The sequence below is a fragment of the Mya arenaria genome, chromosome 5 (genome assembly GCF_026914265.1).
Source record: "Mya arenaria isolate MELC-2E11 chromosome 5, ASM2691426v1".
NCBI lineage: Eukaryota > Metazoa > Mollusca > Bivalvia > Myida > Myidae > Mya > Mya arenaria.
In genome coordinates this window covers 78387423-78412093 of record NC_069126.1, presented here as the reverse complement: position 1 = coordinate 78412093, position 24671 = coordinate 78387423, and the positions used below count along the sequence as shown (strand labels likewise).

Sequence of the window (24671 nt, the reverse complement as noted above, 5' to 3'; positions counted from 1 at the left end):
GAAATAATCCCTTCCGACCAACTTTGTGACTGCATTACTAAAACTTAGTTGTAATTGTAATTTCTAAGTCGGTTTTCTCCGGGTTAACTCCGAAAGAAAGACATCGTGCCATCGTCAGTTAATATGACTTTCTTAATAATAGTTGTAATATAAATCAGGTTTCAAACAAGCAAATGCATTTAATTGATATCCTCCGCCTGATTAGGCAAAATTCATGGATTAGAAATGAAAAGAAGGTGGAATATTCCTATATTAACATGTAATATGGCTGCAGAGAAATGGACCTTTGTATATAGAGTAACATTTGTAATAGTTTCTATGAATTTGAAGGATTTCAAAGTGAAAGTTCAGATATGTCTGAAGTGATAACAGTAAATAGTGAAAAATGACATTTTAAGGTACCTGTTGATCATGTTCACTGTGTGTTATTTTCAAGCTCATAGGAGCTTAATGTTGGTGATTATTGATTATAACCTATCATAATCGATTATAATGGAAGTTGATGGAAGTAAATTATCATAAAATACATATAATTATATCATGTGTTCAGTCATACATGTATGAACATAATCCGACCAATCACTACAATGAAATGGCTTCGGACAAGATTTTTGTAAGATTTGACCTAGTGACCTATTTTTTATCATATGTGACCCAGTTTTCTATTTTTTTATCACATGTGACAAAGTTTTAAACATGTCCAAGAGTTCATCAAGGAAAACATTCTGATCACGTAAGATTTGATCTAGTGACCTAGTTTTTGACCCCATATGACCCACTTTTACAATCGGTCAATATTTAATAAAGGGGTATATCCTGACCAAGGTTAAACAAAGTCTGAATTATCATTACCATGATAAGGTTCCTGACAAGATTTTTCTAAGATTTGACCTAGTGACCTAATTTTCAATCATATGTGACCCAGTTTTATATACGTCCAAGAGTTCATCAAGGAAAACATTTTGAATAAGTTTCATGAATATATGCCATGTATAATGCCTCTAGTTTGTTCCAAATATTTTTCTATGCTTTGACCTAGTGACCTAGATTTTGACCCCATGTGACCCACTTTTACAAGTGGTCGTGATTTGATCAATGGGAACATTCTGACCAAGTTTGAACATTTCCTGATCAATGCCTACCAAGATATGTCTCCGGACGAACAGAATGACGGACGGACGGACAACGCCAAAACAATATCCCCCTCCCGAAACCTTCAGTTCGGCGGGGGATAGTAAAGTCCTCTTGTATGAATTACGTTTCATATCTACAGAAACTACACAACAATATTTAAAGTATCGTGTACATACAGTATCGAAATGTTGTATTCGAGAAGTATTAATGAGATGTTCTCAAATATTATCATTCGTTTTGATAATTGTAGGAGGTAAATTGTCTTAACCTCATACATAACGATGCTATGCATGTATGCATGGATTTATTTCGGGATGGATTGGAATATGTTTTGATCGTATCAATGTCTTGAATTCACTATTTTCTTCGTCTTTGCTTTCGTAAACCAAGGACAGACCACGAATAAAGAAAACAAGCATGATTAATATGTATTAGCTCGCATAGTTATATAATATCTATATTTAATAATTTGAAACAAGTATTACCGAATAAATATATTGTTTAAGAAAGATTAACTTTTAAGTTAAAGATTAAACATTGATGCGTACATACTGGTTACCCTGTAACAGTAATAAGACAAGAACAGGTTATTTATCACCCTTCAATATGTGACAAAAAGCCTTCTTTTAGCTTGTGGTGTGTACTCTTACTGTCATTAAGTCAAAAAAATGTATACAATAGTTATACGTTTTGTATTCTATGCGATTTCATATATGTTCTATATATTATAAATATTGCATTGATCACTTGACAACGTATATATGTATTATTTTCTCAAATGTATACACATGGACAGTATGTCTACATGTATTTCTGAATAAACTCACATAAAAACAATTGTGGGCACACTGTTGAATACAATAAACACAGCACTTCTTCCTTAGCCTAAGCAGACTTTATATATCTAATACTGCAGCGCTTAGCTGACTAGAAATAAAGCTGATTTGACTAAACTGAACCTGTTTGCGTCGATAAGGGAAAACAACCAAGCATGAAGCTTGAAAGAACACTTATAAATCTTGAATATTAACCTAGTTTTTTTTGTGGCAGGATAGGTTTCTTTGTATGTAGTTTATAATGATTGGTAGGGCTGAAATATCTTATGGGGTTTGTCTGTCACAGATTACACGATCTTGAGACTAGAAGAACGGCATCGTTGTAAGCACGTTAATAAGATGCTACCAAAACATACACTTTCTACAAATGTGTTACTACACTTGATGAAGATGAGTTTGGTACTATTCTTGTAATGTAATTACAGATGAAGAACAACGATAACTCCGTCCATGATGTTCACATGTTTAGTCTTTCGAAATCTGCAGCAGTAATTGTGCATTGAAATTTGATTAACTCTTTGTCAATATGGTGAAACGGGTGCAATTATAAGAATTACATTTATTTTTTAAGGTTTATAGAAACCTCTTTGGATAATTTGGTAATCACATCGGTACAATAAGGAGTCTTTGATAGAGAACAAGTCGACATTTTGATCGCCATTTCCCTTTCGCGAATGTCTTACTGAGTGCGATAAAGATCAATGGCTGAATAAGTTACTCCTAACCTATCTCATTAGACTTTCGGGCATAATATAATTTGTTCAGTAACCAAATCAATTGAATGCAAGTAGCTTTGATATAAAAAAAATCGTATTAAAACATGTCTACCGTTGTAGACATACTTTTTAACATACTGTTAATTTTTTTCAGCAACGACACATTGTCCGCGCATCTTTCGTGGGAGGTATGATGATTAATTATTACTTTCTTTTGTCAACTCAATATTTTTTCTTGGCAACAATATTTCTCATTGAAATACAAACAGTCAAATATATATTTTTTTATTTCATTTTATTGTTTTCAATTGTACAACTCACTTGAAGCTAATAAATAACATAAATGCAGTATATTGACAATAGCGAATGTGTTTTTGCAGTATCAACACTCTTATAGGAGACACAATTTATTTGGTTGCAATATTATATTTTTACTATGTATTTTTACAAGTTACGGCATACGATAAACAACAAAAAATACTGTATCACAGGACGTGTACACACTTAATATTTCAACGAAGAGAAACAAAAAAGATTTGATCGTTGAAAGAACACATAAGGCGTACTGCAATGAAAACATCGCATATGCTGAAGTAAAATAAATAAAATGTATTATTTACAGATATTTAAAGACAATGCTTTAGTTATACAGTCTAGTGATAATACTGATTAAGCTCCATGAACGCTCAAGTCAGAGTGATGTCCACCTGTTGTTTTTCGGATGCTTTCGTTTAATAAAGTCAATATATATCACCTTGGACATCACTTTCCCCTTAGATTTCTATTGAGATCTTTAAAATACTTGATCACAGTGTTTTACATAACGTTGTCAAAGTATGTCTTATATATGCCAACACTTTACACTTCTTAAAACGTTCCCTGCTATCGTTTTAACCGTAATCAAGAAAAGCAACAGGGTTGTAGGATGGATGTTTTCTCAACTCATTTCTTCTCTCTCTGGCTTTATGAACACCCGGGTCGGGTTTACTCTGAAGAGTTTAGCAAGATTGACTAAAGAGTCAATGAATACAATAGATTTCCCCAGTAGCTGCGCGAAGTCCAAAGTTGAATACGGCGACTAGAGATGAAATCATGGCCTAATGAAGACATCACAGCGGGTGTGCTGGCATCCCAGACGAACTCTGAACCGGCAAGGCTCTCCTCATACAGATCCAAGGCAGCACACACGTTTGACAGAACAATCGACATGATTTCATCAGGCTTCAATGAACTTCAAGTATCTCTGTTGCAAAGTGCTCTTTTGAAACTCAATTTAGATTCTTCTTGTAAAGTTCGCTAGCGTTACTTCGTATTAGCCCTTGTAAGCTCGAAGTAAGTTCTGATCAGGCATATCGTTTCAGCTCTCTTATATAACATTTCGAACATGCCTACTTACTATATCGATAGGAGAAGGTCGATACTTAATTACCATATCACGACGTAACTACTAACCAAAGCGAGTCTGATATGCAATTCACGCCCATTTCATACTCTTGACTACCGTCAGTCATTGTTCGTAGCAATATCTCAGAACTAAGAATAGGAATGAGTTCTTCGCGGTTTCATCCACCAAATACCGTTGAGTGATTATCATGTTTTGCTGTTAAAAATCATTTTTCCTTTCCAATCTATTCCTACTGAATAAAAACAAATATGATTGTCTACTTGCGAATTTTGTTTGTATTTGGTAACTTTGCTTTGAACTCAATGTTTACTAAACCTAACGGAGAACATGAAATTTAGGGCGGTAAGGATTTGTTGAATACTTTACCATTAATAATTATAGGATTTATAGGATTGCATTGTATATTAAACAATAAACTTTAGTAAATATCATTAGAAGCGATAATATGTTAGTATCCAAAGAATGATAGTGTTTTTCCAAAATTCCAATATCTAATATTATTAATTAGACTAAAAGTATTTTATTGCCCCCTATCATGCTGTGCTTGTTGCTGTCTAGTGGAATAAGGTATGTCGTTATTTCCGCATGAAGGATCATACGGTATTGAAGGAATTGAATACCACTTAATGGCCGATTGATTTGGATGCAGTTGCCACCACATGCCCAAAACATATGATGAGCCATCACTGTCGCCAAGATTTTAATGCGCCATCATCGGAGTCTGATTATCTAACTCTGTTTTCTATCGTCTTATTAAACGCTGTCGCTACCAAAAGCTTGTCCTCAACAGATCCTTATGGAATCCTTGACCAAAATGACAGCAGACACACGAGATGTTTTTCGTCGCAAATGTGATTTTGTGTATCAGAAAGTCTAACCATAAGTGATTTAAAACATTAGTTGCCATATATACATTACGAACATACTCCATGAAATATAACTATTCCGAGGTACAATAACCTGTGTATATCGAAGGTCTGAAACTGAGCACGTTTAAATGCCTATTTTAATGTATAGTCTACGTATGAATATAATAGTATTTGTTGAACCTATCTTAGTTGATAATACACATACATGCTTTTTAACAGTGGTTAGATATAACACAATTATAAAGATGTTAAAAAATAACGATTTATAAACATCATGGCTATTATGCATGTGCGTCGTAAAAAACGTATGTTGTTGGAGTATTTGTACTTGCGAAAGGTGTCATATATAGACGTTTTGCATAATGTTATAATTAATGTATAAATGAGCAATTAATGAAATTTTAGGCAAATAAAACAAGTTTAAAAGTTTATAATATTATTGTCTTTTATAGATGTGAAAAATTAATTAACGGGTTTGCCTACACATTATTTTGAAAAATCGAAAAAATCTATACGAAAACCTATTATTTTTTCTTCCGCGCATCGGTCAAAACGGTTGTCTCCTTCTTTGAATAGCATGGTGAGGTTATTAGAATTAGTTTAATGGCGGTATCAAGAGTGACTATCAAAGATATATTAATGCTTATATACTATTCCACTATATTAACTATAAAACACAGATCAGATCAGATCCCTTCGAAACGAGACAAACAGGTTAGCGATAACAGGTTAGCGTCCTGCGAACCGTGATAAGAGGTAACGCCTCGGTCCATATACGCCTTCGGGGGCTGGCTCGCCGTCCTTGTTATGTCATATGACACTCATTGGTGTGTAATATTTCTTAAATAGGTCATGTAATACTTCTATTGTTTTATGTATTATAGTCTGTGTTTTCTAGACTAATACTTATACAAATGTTATCATGGAAATGCTGAACTATCTGGGCGGACTGTATCTCCAATGAACTTTGATTGTGTCTGATTTCAAAGTGAAGGTTGATGATAGATAAATATATAATTTTTCAAGTCGATTTCTTATTATGCATTGCTTCTAAATGTCTCACTTCAAGGGTTCTTGTAGATGTTAACTAATGTCTTTGCTAAAACAGTCTTCAAAGACATCCTTTCATATATGTTAGATACAAATTAATATTGTCTACAGCTGCAAGCCCAAGTAGTAGTCATCTTCAAGAAGACATCTACCAAATTTATCAAAATCATACATCAAAATCATACATCGTGTAGGTAAAGCTCCAGGATTTGTCGTTGCCGGGTTAAGGTGGACATTTATGACGCAACTCTAGATGGGCCGCTACTGACCTGCTGGTTTCTGTATTGTCTGCAATAGGAGGGCTTACACCATAAACCATTAACCGGATATTCCAGACTTACCCTCATTCGATTTTTAAAGATATTGTGACCGCACAGTACTTTGTTATTGAAAAACACTCCTCAGTACGATATCGCCTCTGCACTGCTAAACAAATATTGTATAAATATTCGCACTCAGCAGGTAAGAGAAAATCCGAGATATACACAAAGCCATTAACAAGGAAAGGTGCGAAACGATGTCTGTAACTATGCGTTTTATGTTGACAAACATATCCAAGATAGCATATTTCCGTCAGCATTTACCTCGGTGGCTTTATATGACAATTGTTTATATTGTTTTCAGACTATCGACCCTTCTGGTGACCGAATAAAGGCCTGTCGGATAAACTTGTTGACCCCTCTATATGTAGTTTCAATATGAGTTACGTATGTTATTGTGACATGGCTTATATTATAAACCATATTGTTTTTAATTATAAATGAGTTCGAACAGTATTTAATGTTTCCTTTGCCAGCACATATAAAATGTATTCAACTTAAAGACCCTTTAATCGTCTAACATATTTCAGGGCTGTCTTTCTACATATAGTTTTCGTCTGGCTTCTTGCCTTTTTGATAAGAAACCAAGGATTCGAAAAGTGATATATATTAGTTGTTTAATATGAATAATAACATTCTAATTATCAAAATAACTTTTTTTTGATTTCTCAAGTAATCACAAAAACTAACAAACTTCAAACACTTAAAAAGAGACTGCGCATTAGCTTTTAGAACTGTAGGAGCTCCCCTTACTTAAACGCCTGCTTTATCTTTAGACACAAACCTTCAGTGTCAAACAAAAGACTGAAATAAAATTGTCGATAATTGTCGATTTGAATTATTACTAAAAACAAAAATATAAGTTAATTTTCGCGAAATAAGATAAGCAAAGGTCGTCATGAAAAAGAGGATAATTGGTTTTTAGTGCAAGATCGTAATAAATTTCACCAAGTAAGCACCAAAAGATATATTTCACGAAGTTGCGTGAGGTATTTAATTTTGATGTTCACGGGGTGAGATACATTGGTAACTTAAACTGAAACAAACAAGTTTTTTATGTACATGTCTCAAATGATCTTTTAGTTACACTTTCTAGATAAACGTGCCAATTCGTATGCGCACGTAACGTCATTTCGGAAATGACGTCGTTGAAGTTGTGTCCCAGCCACCCTGTGTGCGATGACGATTTATTTGGAACTGAGAAGGGGTTAAAAATTAAAATTATCAATTTGATATATCTTTCACTGTTTGAAATAGTAAAATATCAATTTTATTTCACTGATAAATCTCTATAAACCACATGAGAGCAAAATTATAGTCAATGGATTTCTTTGAAACTTAAAATGAATATACCAATTTTGAATTTAGGTGATATCAAAATGATAGTTATTAAGGTTTCTTAAAGTTTGTGGTTGAAATAAGACTTTACTTAGCGAAGTTTTATAAAGTGTTATTCTATTTATCAAGATTTTTTAATATTACTTTGTTGAAGATGGATGAAAACTAAATCACAAAAAATGGAATGAGTGAAAACGACTTTCTTTTAAACAGTATATTTTTTTATAAAGTTCGCATGTTTCATAGCGTTGGTGAAAGAAAGGTTATTTTCGCGAAAATAAGATCACTGGTGTAAGCACTAAGATAAAAGGTTGGAATCCTCGAGCGAATGTTGATATTTTCTCAAATATCGTCTTTCTTGACCACAATTTTCATGCGTTGTTATTGCGTCCTTGGTTGATTGACATTATCACGTGATGTTATTAATGAATAGTCAAGATGTCAAAATATCGACAAGATTTATCGAAGTCCTCGTATTCTAGTGGTTCGCATGGCGTACAGTCTAGTTTTTTCTTGGAATTACCTGCGTGGGTTGGCACCCAACGAAAACCAAAATATTTCTTAAACTATAACTGTATTTTTCTGTAATTTCGATATCATAGAGTAAAATAATGATAAATAAGTGTTTTTAGATGCATTATCGGTAATTCTTTTCAAACGAAACACTTCTCAGTTAAGAGGTGCAAATCATAAGTATATAAAGCAACAAAGGATTTTAGGTATTCAGAGAATCACGTGGTATGCAAATTTCGTAATGACGTTGTGCGCGCTAAAATGAATTTACACTTAGATTATAACCAATGGCTTTGTTACATTTTATAATTACATTTTCTATCATTCTTGGAGTTTAAACGATAAAAAAGTTAGGAAATGTCAAATTGATATCCATACAAAAACTAGGTTTACATCACTTAATCATGATGGGGCTTAAAATAATTCCCTAAAAACTATCCATCTCCAATTAATATGATTATTACATTACGGCATTATCGGTCAGGTATGTATCTAATAATATACATGCTAAAAAGATATCCACGAATATATTCTGACTTGTTTTTGGAGTTTGTCCTATGCTCTTGTTCTCGCTATATTAATAGCTATAGGTGAGCTGTTGTTGTCCGATTACAGGTTTTGAAAGTAGTTGGTCCCAAAATGACTTTCAAACAACATTTTAGAGCAGACATATTCTTGAGTCTACATCTTTTGACTAAGAAAAAGATATCTGCATATGTGTAACAATTGTTTTTTTTTTAATTTGTCTTCGCAAATACATAACCAAGAAACTGCGAGACACTGTTAAATGCAAATGGAATTTCAACTTATCTTCGACCAAATGTATGTACTTATTTTGTTTTCAACTACAAAAACAGGATACAAATGATATTCATATGTTACCAAACATTTCATAAGGGCTATCACACCACCAGGTGGTAAAACATCAACACCATACCAAGTATGTTTGTAATAGAATATGAATTATCCATGAAAAAAAGATATTTCACTGAACTGAATGAAGATATGTAAGTTTGAAACGTTTAAGGTTTGGATATCCCTACCGCTTTCGTATTGTGAGATGTCTTCAAACTGGAAATTAAGTTCCAGCTCCGCTTTAAAATATGGCAGCAATGACAGGTATCATCCACAACTGGACAAATTCAAAATACCACTTCGAGGCATGTATTCCCTTTTATGAAAGCATTAACTGTTCACCTTATTAAACTTTTTGTGGGGATTCAAACGGATTAAAATGACGGGACCCGTATGGTACAGAATACTGTTTAGCTTGTCTAGTGCTCAATTATCGTCACTGATGAGTATTGTTTGAGGTAATTTTAACGATGAATATCAAATAAGAAAACGTATGCCCTTATAACAGCCATCAACTCATTATCAATATTATATTCGTACCAATCATTCTATTATTTCTTTATTATTACGGAAGCATTGGACACACATTATACATCAGTTTAAATAATGGAACACTTCAAATAATCTGAGTATCATGAACATATTTCAATATGCCTCTCTATGCAACATGACTAAGATCTTGCCGATCTGTAGGCAACATGACTAAGAATTAATAAAGCAAACAAATAAATAGCAATGTTTTCAACTTTTTTTTAATTCGAAAAACCTACCACATTGTTTTTTTTAAAATTAAATCAACATATTTCGACACTTAGGTTTAGGACAATATTTATTTGAACAAACTACAGCTCAGTAGCCAGTTTAAAATAGAAACCCCGTTTAATGGTACAAGTCAAAAGCCAAATACATATAACACTTTTTGTCAATTCATTTTAAACAAAGAAAACCAACTTCTTGGCACAATAACCCAAAATGGCGATTCAAAAGAGTTGATGGGGATAAATTATAGCAGAATGAAGGCCTGCATCAGACTATTCCACCGAAAGGAATACTAAATGGTTCACAAACTTATTTCAATGTGACTATTATTAAAGGTGAATGCGTAAATGTTACCAGTTCGTTTATGTATACTTTCAGAAATTTCATGAACATCTGAAATTTTTTCTAACCTATACCTGTAGAATACATATGCACTACTATGAAACATATTATCATCCGATCAAAATTATGATAAGGAAGATTTAAGTAAAGGCCTAGTCTTGGTATTCAAGATTCCATATCAGACGTAATATAAAACAAAGTTACATATTTTTTTATTAAGAAAGACATTCATTTTTTTCTAAATTTGACCCAACAAATATCAGCAAAGCAGTGGAATATGACGAAAGGAATCCAAATTGAATAAAAAAAATAAGAAACATGATTCAATTTACCTATCCACCCCATGTTTTATAATTTTGGATAAGAATCTCAAAATCGGTTTCTTTATCAGATCACTCCCAGATCACACATTGCAGGAATAGCATCGCAACTTGTCAACATCCAAAGTACTGTCGCTTTAAGCAAGTTTCTTTAAGGACAGACAAGTGCTTTTCGTTAAAATTATGTACAGCTGTTTGTAATTAACATATTTCCGTCTCAGGAAATAATATCTCAAAAAATTATAAATTAGTGATCAGACATAGGGACAGTCAGATGGTTTTCTGAACTTGTGTCAATCTGTAAAGTGAATTTATATGTTCAGGAAATATTGATAACATATTAATTTTATCTTAAACTTTATGATGTAAGCCATTTCCTATGTTTGTTTAACTACTATTCATTGAAGTATTAGATACAATATAAAAAAAGTATTGATCATATAATTTCTTGGATTTTCAAAAATTGGAAATAATACAAGTCGTCTGTAAATGGAATATATAAATCTCTAACATTTCTAACATAATTTACAAAGTTCATGCAAAATTATCCAAAAGAAAGCATGTTTTAAACGAATTCACCCTGAGCCACGCTAGCTTGGCAGTTAACAGTGACGTTTTTGAAAAGAATAAAACTACTAACATGATTAAAAATATTATTCATCTATTTTTTAAATCAATATATATGATTTTATGAATGTTGATTTAAAAAATGACGAATACGAGACTGTTTGGTGCAGAAAAATACTATAACAGGAGGACGGTTTACGAATCAAGGGCGATAATGCTTTTTTAACAAAATGGGCAGCAGTGCTGCCTTACAGCATCAATACCAATTTTGCGGCTGTTTCTGTAATATCCGTTTATAAATTATAGGAGCTAAAGTGTATTAGAAGCTAGAAAAGAACTATTGGGTTTGTGTCTAACATAACTAGAAACTACTTTGCCTGAAGTTATTAAGACCTTACTAATAGTCATTCTTGCATATCAAAAAAAGTCGTAAATACGTTTGGGTAATTACATTAACTTCGTACCATATGAAGCAAGACAATTATAATTAACGAATAAAGCAACATTAATTTGCAATTTGTCTAGCATTTGTCGTACACTGTTCGTTTTATTATACAGCTCACAGTGGGCATATTTATTTGCTATCTAATATTGACTTCGTTTTCGTGGTTGTCCTTTTATCCCCTACAATCCCTGAATTTTGAGATGTTGGCTAAATATTACTCGCCAGATGGAGATAATGGTGTCTACACTCCCCACTGCACGCCATTGTATAGTATAATTGCAAACTTGTTTTTCCATTAACTTTATTTTGGTAAAATCTCCGTCATCTCTATAATATCTGTTAAAATATTCGAGTAATAATAGCGTGAAATTAGCGTGTATTGATTTGTTTTCACATATTGTCTTCTCCGCAAACATGTTTTTCCAGCTATTTCATTTTGTTTACATCTTCGCTACCTCGCTTATTAAAGAAAGCCGTTAGAAAGTGTAGTTGTTGACAAAATTTCTGACTTTTTATAGCAAATACCTATGATAAACTCTAAGAAAGCAACGCTTTAGAATTTGATTATGTGGCGGTGTTTACTCCTAGGTTTCCTATATTCGTATTAGCTGGTTGCCAATGGTTTTGACTGCAGATAGAGTTGGGATCCCTAATCATAGAAGTTATTTGGGTTTACCTATTACTTTATAATTATTTGTTTTATTATTAAGTTTAAGTTAATCCATGCTTTGATCAGATTTATCCTTTACGTTTTTACTTTATTCGGGATTTTTGATATAAGAGTGAGATTGTGCACACAAACTGGTTTAAACCCCTTGTGCATTTACATTTTACTGACCGTTCCAAGGCGGTACCTAACAATCCTTGATTAACACACCATGTTTTTTATAAAGTAAATATGTACTGTGTTGTTTGTTGAGTTTTGTGCTGTTGTTCCATGTTTCTGGTTTGTGAGTGTATGTTTTTGTGTTATATGCCTAAGGCATTTACCCTGTGCTATTTACAGGGTTTATGTTTAACTTTCGGCTACTGAGCTTGTTTACGTAGTTTTTCATATGAATAATGAACAATGTTTGGTGAAATAAAAAAAACCTTTAATATCACATCAAATGATGTAATCTGTGAATGCAACTGTACTGGGCTTGGTGAAAGGAACTAATTTTGTCAAAATCTTGGACCAGTAAAACATCCATGCATTCTAAACCAATTTCTTTTTTAATAATGACTTCTTCTGATTAATGCGTGTCGATTTATTTTGTAATTTTAATCTAAGTTGTTATGCACATGTTGAAGCATGTTGCAATTTTGAGTGTTAACATTTATTTAACAATTAAGGGATTACTAACTATTAATCATTTCAATTAACCATTAACAGAACAGAACAGAAGTTTATTTCGACTTATGCAACAAAGCATCTCGTCAAACAAATATACATGTATACAATTATACAAAATATTCATGTGTGTAATCATCGTTACAATGTAGCCAATATCAATAACAATTCAAGAATAGCTCAAGAAATATGGAGAATGTTCATGTATAACAATATTGTGAATAATAATAGATATAAGAAGCTGTTTATCTAGTTATTTAGATACATCATGGAAATGCAGATTGTTAGTGGTCACAACAGTGATTATACTGTTACGACTTAAACAATATCATTGATTAATAGGTTTCTTCTATTATTTGTCTGTACCAAAAATTTACAATAGTTGTTTTGTTATTACAACCAACAAGTTGAGTAAATTTAAACATGCTGGATTTTACATAAAAATACTTTTTAATAAAAATTGAACGGTAGGTAGTTTCATAACAATTGAGGTATTTGTACGTGCTCAGCAAAATTGACGCCTGAACGGTAAATGCCTATACTGCTGACAGAGGACAAATGACTCAGCCAATTTCGAAATCGCTAAATCATTAATATTTTACTAATTAACATCTATTATGTTTTTTTTATTTGTAAGTTTGTTATGTTTAAATAAAATATACGTACAGTTATTGTCCTTTCACTTTTAAAGCAAATTACACTCCACGTGATATTATTCGTTCTGTTTGGTCTTAACTTTAAGACTGATTCAAAATTCGTTCATACGAATCACTGATCTTCCTCCTGTATGTTGTCTTGGTTTTCATTAGTTACACAATCTCAATTAATAAATATAAACACGTAGCAAGCAGAATATCTTCTTCTTCAAATATAATCGAATACCTCGAACAAATTTGTTTAGTCCAAAACCATTGTGCAATAGACAACTCATTGAGACTATCATGGAAATTTCGAACAAAATTATATGTTAGTCTTTGTTTGAAAAGTGGCAATATTGTCGGTTAATCTCTAACACTTAGAGGAAACTATAATATTCATGACCGATTCCCAATAAACTTTCATGAATTTTAATAACATCTATCACGACATTAATGCATTTGTGTTCCGGATAACAGATGAGTTTAAAACAGTGCTTTATCATTAACTTCCCGTCTGAATATCTGGTATTAAAGATCAGGAATATTATTAACGAATTAATTACTTAAGTATTTCTTATTTGGAAAGAAATCCGTTATTACGTGTTGGTATTGAAATTTAGTTCGTACCATATAAAGGAAGTTATTACGAATGTTCTGTAATTTTCGTTAAAATACAATTATATTAAAGTCTTTATTATTCTCAATTATGACTGATACCCGTTAAAACCAACTATGTTAAACGCTAAAAGCGAACTTTATTTGCATTTTTCAATGTTTGTTATATTGTTACAGTTACAACAAATTGATTAATTATCTAGTATAGACTACTTTCGCAAACGTGTTTTCCCATATTCTTTATTTCAGTAAATTCTTTGTAATCCTCGCTTATCAAAGAAAAGCGTTTAAATGTTAAGGGTGTTGCCTTCATACAATTCAAAGAAAATTGAAAAGTTAAGTTCCTCTCATCTATTATACGTGTGTAAATTGACTTGTTAACTTATATTGACATCTTCTGATTTTTTTCTATTTTCTTTTTTTATTTATAATCTCGTCCTCCTCGCTTATGAACGAAAGACGTTAAATCGGTTTGGGTGTTATCTTTGATTTCTTACTATTAATGAAAATCAAATATTGGAGTCTAAAACTCCAACGCCGTCGGAAAATATTTATTAGGCAGTAGGGAATGGTTTGTATACCTGGCCCAACACCCCACTTTATTATACTATTCGTCATATTATCCGAGAAAAAATAGTGTAAATTGGTTTGTTACCTTATATTTTTTCCTTTACGAACGTGTTTTTTTAGTCTCTTTATTTTCTTAGAATCATCATCGCTATTAAAAAAATCCGTTGCGAGATTTTGGGTGTTGCCTTTAATTTTCTTAAAATTTATGTCAAAGTTTAATGAAAACTATGAACGCAACAATGCAGTTTTAAATTTTGTGTCGGTGTTAACTCCAAGCTTTTCTATATATTTAAAACACAATAATATCGCTAGTTGAAATTGGGCTTGTACATTGTTAAATCGGACAATGAAAAAGTACTGGGATTGGTGACAGTTGTCAATTTTTGACATCCATGAACGAGCTTCCCTAAATATTAAATATATAATACTAGCGTTAGTTGCAAATGGGATTTCGTATTGTTAATTGTAATCAAAACAATTTTGGCAATCTCCGGAAGGATATCCATGTGTTCTGAACTGTGCGTGTTTAAGTGACTTGTATTTTATTAAAAATAATACCCTGATTAATTAATTGGTTTTCAAATTGGTCGAGTTATGTCTGACGACAGCAATATTGGCCTGAGTCTGTAGGGTGAAGGCCGGTACTGCAGACGGAGGACAGATAACTCGGCCAATTTGGACTTCGCTGATCAATTGAGCTATTTGAATTACACTTAACTAAAATGATGTCATAAGCATGCTTTATATTTTTCAGAGAAGGTCATGGAAATAGTATTTTAAGTCTCGTCTGCTTCAAAATGCTGTAGCTCCCCGCAACACTGCTGCTGCTGTTGATGTTGTTGATGTTGATGTTGTTGATGATGATGATGATGATGATGATGATGATGATGATGATGATGATGATGATGATGATGATGATGATGATGATGATGATGAAGTTTCATCAGACAAATTGATTTATTTCCTTATATTAATTACTTCACAAACATGTTTTCCATCAAGCCACTATACACATGATACAGGCGTACATTTATTTCTTTTTTCATATTGATTTGTTCTCAAACATGTTTTTTCCTCTTGCTTATTTTATTTAAATGGTCATCATCCCTGCTTATGAAAGAAAGATGTTAATATTTACGGGTGTAGCCTTTAATTTCTTACAATTTAAAAATGTCGATAAATTAAATCAAAAACTCGTTTTATGCCAACATATATTTGCAATATTTTACGTTATTGTTATATTACACAAGTAGCAACAGGTCAATTAATTTGTTATCTAACATCAACTGCTTCACATACGTGTTTTTACTCATTCCCCGCTCGCCCACTGATTAACAATGGTGTTGGCAAAATATTCATAAGGCCAGAGGGAATGGTTCCTACACCTGGCCCCATACCCCACGATATTGCTTTAGAATATACGTCATATCTTACACGTATCTTATATCGTACACCGGTAGATATACTAATAACAACATTCCTAGAAATGAACGTTATTGTACTTTTTGTAATTCAAATGATCTAGAAGATGAATTTCATTTCATATTAATATGTCCTTGTTATAATGACATCAGAAGGAAATACATTAAAAAATATTTTTATATCAGACCAAGCATGTACAAGTTTATAGAACTGCTTAAGTCAGACAACAAAAATACTGTATTTAAATTATCCAAATATATAAAAGAAGCTCTTAAACATAGAACTTCCATTACATATAGTGATTAGTTTATATCAGCTCATCCTCATGTTTTATCATTTGCATATATTTTTTTTTACCTATGGACAATTATTCATATCTACGTATAGACATTGCCTGTATCGAATCTGTATTATGTGACATGTTGAATTCACGTTATATAAATGTATTTATATTGTATGACTATGTACCTTGTTGGTATACGTCGAATAAAATTATGTTCATGTTATGTTCATGTTCATATCGTTCTATAAAAATACAGTGTTAATTGATCTTATATTGGCTTCTTAGCAAACATGTTTTTCCAATATTTTAATTTTCCTAGAAAAGTCTTCGTGTAAGATAAAAGCTGTTAAGAAGTTGTAAATGGGGCCTTAAATTTCTTCTCATTCAAAGCAAATATTATTGAAGAAAATGAAAACGTGACGTTGTTGTTTTTAATTTTGTGGCGTTGTTTTCTCCCAGCTTTCCTATTTTATTAAATATATAATGCTAGCGTTAGTTGCAAACGGGATTGTACGTTGTTTCATGAAACGAAAACCTTTAATATATTCGTTACTTAAATATTAAATATTTCTGTTTTATAATTGCCATTTGTTTGTAATTCAAATCTAAGTCGGAATGTACAATGGTCAAAATCGTGTCAGCATGCCGTTTCGTTTTAGAATGTACAATTTTAAACGGAGTGCCATCACGACATGAATTCATTACGAATATCTGTATATCAATCATGTGGTTTGTTGCCGTTAAGCAAGTGGGCTTCCTCAGAGTTCTCCCCCCCCCCCACACACACACACATTCGTAAAACCGTACTAATGAGATTGGTCAATACCATGTTGTAAGGGATAAAGTCGGGTTAAACTGTCAGACAGTTTGCGAGAGGAATTTAAAAGGCATAGAATTGCAATGCTGCCGAATTTTAATATATAAATATGACTCCATGAGTTTGAGTGGATTTACAAACTTAGTAAATGAGGCTGGTAGTGCGTTGTTTAACAAAACTAAAAAGTACGGGTAAACCTAATCGGCAAATACTTGTTGAAAAAGACTTATTATATACGACTGATGCGATGACAACGATATCTAACTTAGTATATTTAAAATTAAAGTATATCTAACTTATTTGTGCAGTATAGTATTTATTGATAATCATTGTTTATACCTGTATTCTATTAACTTTTATTTAAGGATTAAAATTCGAAATGTTGCGACATGTCGAATTTTAATACTTATATTTACATTTATTTAAATCTACATTTCTGCTAAAATAAATAGATTATTCAAGAGCATTTTCTCTGTTTTCTTTCTCACGTTGTTCTCAACGGTGGGTAAATTAGAACAGCTACCGTAACCTAATTTAATACAACAATGAATGCGCAGATAAAATATTTCCGTATTTACATGTTAATTTTCTATATTTTCAAGTACAAGTATATTATAAATACGTATTATAACTGTATTACAACTAGAAAAAATACAACTTGAGTTATGAAAAATTCACAATAACATGAAAACAACACAAATATCGCCACCTACAAAGTTCTCATTATATCTGGCGATAATACACGATACGAGCGTTTGTTAGTCAAGAGTTTTCAAATTGGAGAGAAATTCAAGTCAATTTACTTGTTGAGCGTTATTTTGAAGAATCAGCCGGTGTATGAATCATGTTGGAATACGGTGCCGGATAAATCAGCAAGTGCATTGTCATTTCTTTGGAAGTTAACATTCAATTTGGATGAAACGACAGTGGAGGTGGTTGGGGTAACGTGAACTTTCGCGGAAGGAAAGCCAGAGGACGCGAGAAGACTAAGTGTTGAACTGAGCTCTTTATTCTGGATTGTTTGGTGTACTACAATATGTTATTGTTTCATTTACTTTATTTCATGTTTTGTCAGATGCTTTATTTTTACCAAATGTCAATTCCAAATTCCGAAATTAGTCGTCATCATTTTCATTTTATATTTCTTCAACTGTTCCATCCATCAACAAATCATGTACATTAAAATCAATCAAATTATCGTTGCTTATTTTGTTTTAACTGCTTTACTTCAGATTTTAGTTTGCAGTTTGCCAATAATTGAACTAAGATTTCATTGAAAGAAATTGTTCCGTAGTAAATATGGCCCGCTCATTATTATTATTGCGCCCAATGACAGGACAGAAGTATCGAACAATAATCCAACAATAAAAATATTCCGTTCTATTCTCTTCTGTTACATTTTGTCTCACAATGGTTGTAAGGTCAATATGTTTTAAACAACTTGGGTAAAAATCAATTGTCATGCCAACACGACATTCGTTTTAAAATGTCCAATATCCGATGTCTTGCTGGCACGACATTCATAATAGTTTTGAATTTCCAAAGTCTGTACTAGTTAATACTTTATAAATTAACATTTTTGTTTCTTCTAAATGATTAATTTGTCAGTTTGCTATGTCTAAAACATATACTTACAGTTTTATTCCTATCGTCTTCAAAGCAACCTGCAATCAACATTTCTTTCTTGTTGTTGATGTTCTTCATATTTACGAAACATCTTCTTCCTATTCATAATGATTTCCCCTGTGGTACCTGTGGTGCAGAGGTTCTGGACTCTGACCCAGCTGTAGAATGTGACAAGTGTGGACTATGGTTTCACATCCAGTGCCAAAACCTAGAACACTCATGGTAACAGGACTTAATCCACACTGATGCTTCTTTTGCTTGGACATGCACAGTGTGCGATAATTCAAACCACTCTATCACATCCAGTATCTTATCAATCTCTTCGACAAACAGCTTTTCAGCCCTGTCTCATGAAAATACGCCTCTAAATCAAAAATCAGAAACTCAAAAACCACACATCAAAAGATTTGCTTCTAAACTAAAATTTCTATTGGTAAATTGCCAGTCAATTGTTAAGAAGAAACATGAATTCCATAACCTTCTTTTAGACCAAAACCCAGATATTGTGGCCGGTACTGAGTCATGGCTTACTGCTGACCATTATTCCTCTGAAATTTTTCCTGAAAGTCTTGGGTATACAGTATTCAGACGGGATAGAAAATCAGGCAAGGGAGGTGGGGTCTTTATCCTTGTAAAAAACAACTTAATTCCATCAGTTCAACCAAATCTGAATACAAACTGTGAAATCCTCTGGATCAAACTTGAAATCACAGGTAGCAAACCAATTTATATATCTAGCTTCTACAAGCCACATGAACTTGATATTGATAGTATTTATGAATTGGAAAAATCCTTATTGCTTGCTCAAAAACTTAAAGGTCAGAAGATCATACTTGGAGACTTCAACTTGCCAAAACTATCTTGGGACACAGAAAATAACCCAATTTTACAAGCAGGTTACAACCATGCTGTATATGACAAGTTCCTTGACATTTTAAGTGACTTTAATCTAACACAAATGGTTAATGAGTACACACGAGAAGGAAATATCCTAGATCTCTTACTACTCTCCAATCCGACCTTAGTACAATCAGTAAACATTATATCTGGAATCTCAGATCATGATATTGTTTCTGCTAGCATTAGTGCACGTCCGACTTCTCTTAAACAAAAACCTAGAGTATGTAGCGTTTACAGCAAAGCTAACTGGCCTGAATTCAGGAAATATTTCTCTACAGTTAAAGTTGACATCCTTCATAATCATGAACAAATATCTGTTGAGGAGCTTTGGCAGAGGTTCAAAAGTGCAATATCTACAGGGATAGCAACCTATATCCCTATCAAGCATATACGACCTAAAAGATCACTTCCCTGGATTAATAAATCCATTAGAAAGCTATTGCGTAAACGGGACAAACTATATCAAAAAGTCAAACAAAATAAAACAAACCACCAAATATGGAAACAGTTTAAGAAATTAAAATGTACTATAAAGATTCAAATTAAGCAGTCATATGACCGATACCTTGAAAATATATTGGATATCTCAAACTGTGAAAAATTGGAACCTGGAGTTCAGAGCAAATTCTCTACTAAAAAGTTGTACAATCTAATAAAGAACTCCAAGCAAGACTCACACGTATCTTCCCCACTTATGGATAGTACAACTGGCACTTTGAAAACAGACAACACTGACAAGGCTAACATCCTCAACAAACAGTTCCAATCTGTTTTCTCTCCAGCTTCCCCATTGTCTCTAAAACAGTTATGTCTTCAAAACCTCCGTCGCCTAAACCCCCTGCAGTTTTGTAAGTACACCCCCATGAAGGACATAGTTGTTGACAAAAATGGGGTTCTAAAACTTCTCAAAAACCTTAACACTGGGAAGGCCTCTGGCCCTGACCTCCTTAAACCTGTTGTCTTAAAAGAACTAAGCCATGAAATTGCTGATGTTGTGTCAGTCTTATTCCAAAAGTCCTTGTCTTCTGGAAAAATCCCATCTGATTGGACTTCTGCATTTGTTTGCCCTCTTTTTAAGAAAGGAGACATCACTGACCCAGCAAATTACCGCCCAATTTCTTTGACCTGTATCTTATGCAAAACTCTCGAACATATAGTTGCGTCTGCCCTATCTTCTCACTTTACAGAAAACAAAATTCTTTACGACCTCCAGCATGGGTTCCGAGAACGGCGTTCTTGTGAAACGCAGCTTCTTCAATTGACAGACTTTCTTGTTAATAATCTGGCAAAAGGGAAACAGACAGATCTGATATTGCTAGACTTTTCGAAAGCTTTCGATAAAGTTAACCATCTTAAACTTCTATATACACTTCAGGAACATGGTGTTTCATCCAAGATTCTTAATTGGACTAGATCTTTTCTTATTGGTAGAAACCAAACAGTTGTCCTAGAGGGCGATCAATCTAGAGCAGTACCAGTCACTTCAGGTGTGCCCCAAGGCTCTGTCCTTGGGCCCCTCTGCTTTCTGATCTATATAAATACACTTCCCCTTACAGTACAATCCCAAATACGACTTTTTGCCGATGATACGGCAGTTTATCTTACAATAAATTCACTGTCTGACTCTCAAATGCTTCAGGAAGATCTGGCATGTATGGAACAATGGGAGAGAGATTGGGACATGGAGTTCAACCCCTCTAAATGTCAAGTACTCCACATCACCAAAAACAAAAAAGTCATTAAGCACAATTACATACTCCATGGTCAAACACTCCAATCTGTCCCCTGTGCAAAATATCTCGGCTTAGACCTTTCATCAGATATTTCATACAATTCCCACATTACAAGAATAACAGCAACAGCCAATAAGACCTTGGGCTTTCTTAAGCGTAACATTACCACAAGAAATGAATCTGTGAAAGCTATGGCTTACAAAACCCTAGTTCGCCCGCAAGTTGAATATGCATCAACAGTCTGGAGCCCCTACACACAGTCAAATAAAAATAAAATCGAAATGTCCAGCGAAGAGCCATCCGCTGGGTTAAATACAACTATTCCCCTCTTGCAAGTGTTACTGAGATGCAAAACAGCCTTGGCTGGCGGTCACTCGAATATCGTAGAAATGACATGCGGCTCATCATGTTCTTCAAAATCTTACACAACATCGTGGCCATTAACCTTCCACCCTATATCCAGAAGCCTGTCAGACTTAGCCGGCACGTTCATCCCCATAGCTTTCAGCAAATCCAAGTCCAATCCGATTATCACAAGTGGTCCTTTTACCCCCATAGCATAGTTCTTTGGAATAGCCTGCCCGTCAATGTAGCAACTCTGCCAGCAACAGAACTTGATAGGTTCAAACAGGCAGTGTCAAGCTTACAATATTAGTTTTACGTACTATCATATTTTACTTTTTAAAAATGTTCTCACGACTAACATGTTTTAACCATGACTGGATTTTGTTTTTCTATTCCATGTCTCACAATGTTATCTTTTATTTCTTTCTTTCACTTTACTAACAGTCCGACGCGCACCTGCCAGTAATACTCGAAAGAGGGGTTCGGCAGTATTCAAAGATAGATAGATAATTTTCATATATTACACAATCAATAAATATACCGTTCCAGCAAGCATAGCACCTTGATGTTCTGTCATAGTCGAATGCCTTTAAATATAGAAATAAATGGATATGACCCAAATTTACAAGTCCTATATAAAGCTAACTGCTGAAGACCTCCTGGTCAATGGTCAAGTACACAGAAGACGTATAATCTAATGCTCCTGAAAAAAGATGGATTTACAAGTGTTTTCGTGTGTTGTTTCCCGCTTAAGTTGGACTTATGAATGCAATAGTTGATTATCTTGAAGGACTGAGTTTTTTCAAGACTTATAATTCAAATTTTTTATTTTAATTTTGGATTTTTCACCTAAATTTGAAAGAATTTCTTCTGTTTTCGCGATATAAGCTTCGTCATTATTTCGTGAACACTTGTCAAATGTTATTTGTGTCATTGTTTGCTTGATTGGATTACGGTACAATACAGGTGTGCAACAATCACTATACGATCGGTCCATCTAATTGCTGATCATTATATCCATATCAGAACTAAATTAGGCTGTTACGCTCAGTAATTGTAAATGGGTATTATTTACGGACCATGACTAAGAAGAAAAGTGGTGTTAAGCGAACAAAGGAAGAGGCATCCCCGAGTGATCAGCCCGACAAATTGCACATAATGGACGCTACTACGGCCCCCGGGTCATCTACGCAAAATGACCCGAAGACGTCTACACCGCCGACCCTTCCATCCCCCAGGGTTCCACATCGCCCATGGCGGTGCGTATATACCCCCGCATCTACAGTTCCTTGTACAACAGCAAACGCCTCTCCATGGATAACAGTACTTTAGCCCCCCGCCCGGTACTCCTCAAAATAACATGGTGAACTACTCCCCAGTCGGTACGCAGCTTACCCAAACCACGCCTGCGAAGGACAACGAGCAATACAATGCAATAATGTCAAAACTATGCTCCATTGAAAACTGTCAGAAGAACATTCAATCAAAACTGAACAAAATTGAAACTGATGTCAAGGCTGTTTCAGGCAAAGTTACTTTAGTAAAAGTCAAGATTGCCTCGCTAGAAATCAAAATTTCTGAAGCTGACAAAAAGTTAGCCGAGCTTGAGCAGAGCCGTGCGTTTGATAGTGAAACATGCGATGAAATCAAACGTAACCACACATAACTATTAAACAGTATTAAAACCCTGAATAATGCAAACTCGAGCCTATCAGAGAATATATTAGATCTTCAGTCACGATCAATGCGTGATAATTTGCTTTTCTTCAATTTTGAAGAAGAAAAAACGTTCGAGGATCGCAAATCTGAAAATTGTTTGAACAAAATTATCCAGTTTTGTGAAGATGACCTAAAAATCGAGGATTCTAAAAGCAAAATAAAAATCGCATTGGTCCTTTCGAACATGGGAAAAAGAGACCTATAGTTGTCAAGTTTAACTTTTACGGCGATAAAATTGTCATTAAAAACAGGGCACGGGAATTTCTTCGGGACAGTATGTACCGTGTCAGTGACCAATATCCCAAGGTCATTCAGGACCGCCGCAGAAAGCTTGTGCCATATCTAGTACCGGCCCGCCAAGCAGGTAAACAGGCATCGCTTTCGAATGACGTCCTGTACATCGACAGGGTACGGTATACCCACGACCACCCACCACCAGGGCCTACACCGGCGCTCCCCCCTCGCGGTCCCCGGAACCAGCGCCGCGGAGACACCGGCAGCCAGGATGGTCAAGGACAGCCACGCCCCAGCTAGGAAAATGAACAGAAGCAGCTACACTTTTTATCTTGGAATGTTCAGGGTTTAATTTCAAAATTAAATGATGCAGATTTTCTAAACTTTATATACTCTTATGATGTGTTAATATTTTCAGAAACTTGGTCTTCTAAAACTACCAATCTCAACTAAGAGATTTTTGAAAGTTTTCCATGTCCTCGTCCAAAATGCAATCGAAAGGCTAAACGTAATAGTGGTGGGGTTATTATTTATTACAAGAAATCATATTCGAAGGGAATAAAACTTGTTAAACTAAATAACAAAGGTGTTATATGGTTTAAACTCAAAAAGACTTTTTTGGGACGGATAATGATATATTTGTCTGTGCATGCTATATACAACCAACTGATTCAAATGTTTATACGAACAAAAACTCTCTTTTATTTGAATTTGATTTCTATGAACAACTTGCTGTCGATATAAGATGTTACAGTCAGTTGGGTGATATAATGTTAACAGGTGATCTTAATTCAAGGGTAGGTCAACGATCAGATATAATTGAGAATATTAATCTTAATCGATATGTTGATATGCCGGAGTACGATGTTCCGCTTGACGTACTACCGCCACGCTCGTCTTTCGATGACCAGGCTAATCCTTTTGGTAACAAATTATTATCACTTTGTAAAGAAAATAGTATCTTTAT

The 24671-nt window shown here is 33.8% G+C and overlaps 1 pseudogene; it reads right to left on the bottom strand.

Annotated features, from left to right (window-relative positions):
- Positions 1–22328, bottom strand: part of LOC128235989 (uncharacterized) — a 79464-nt pseudogene extending 57136 nt beyond the window's left edge.
- Positions 22329–24671: the final 2343 nt, after the last annotated feature.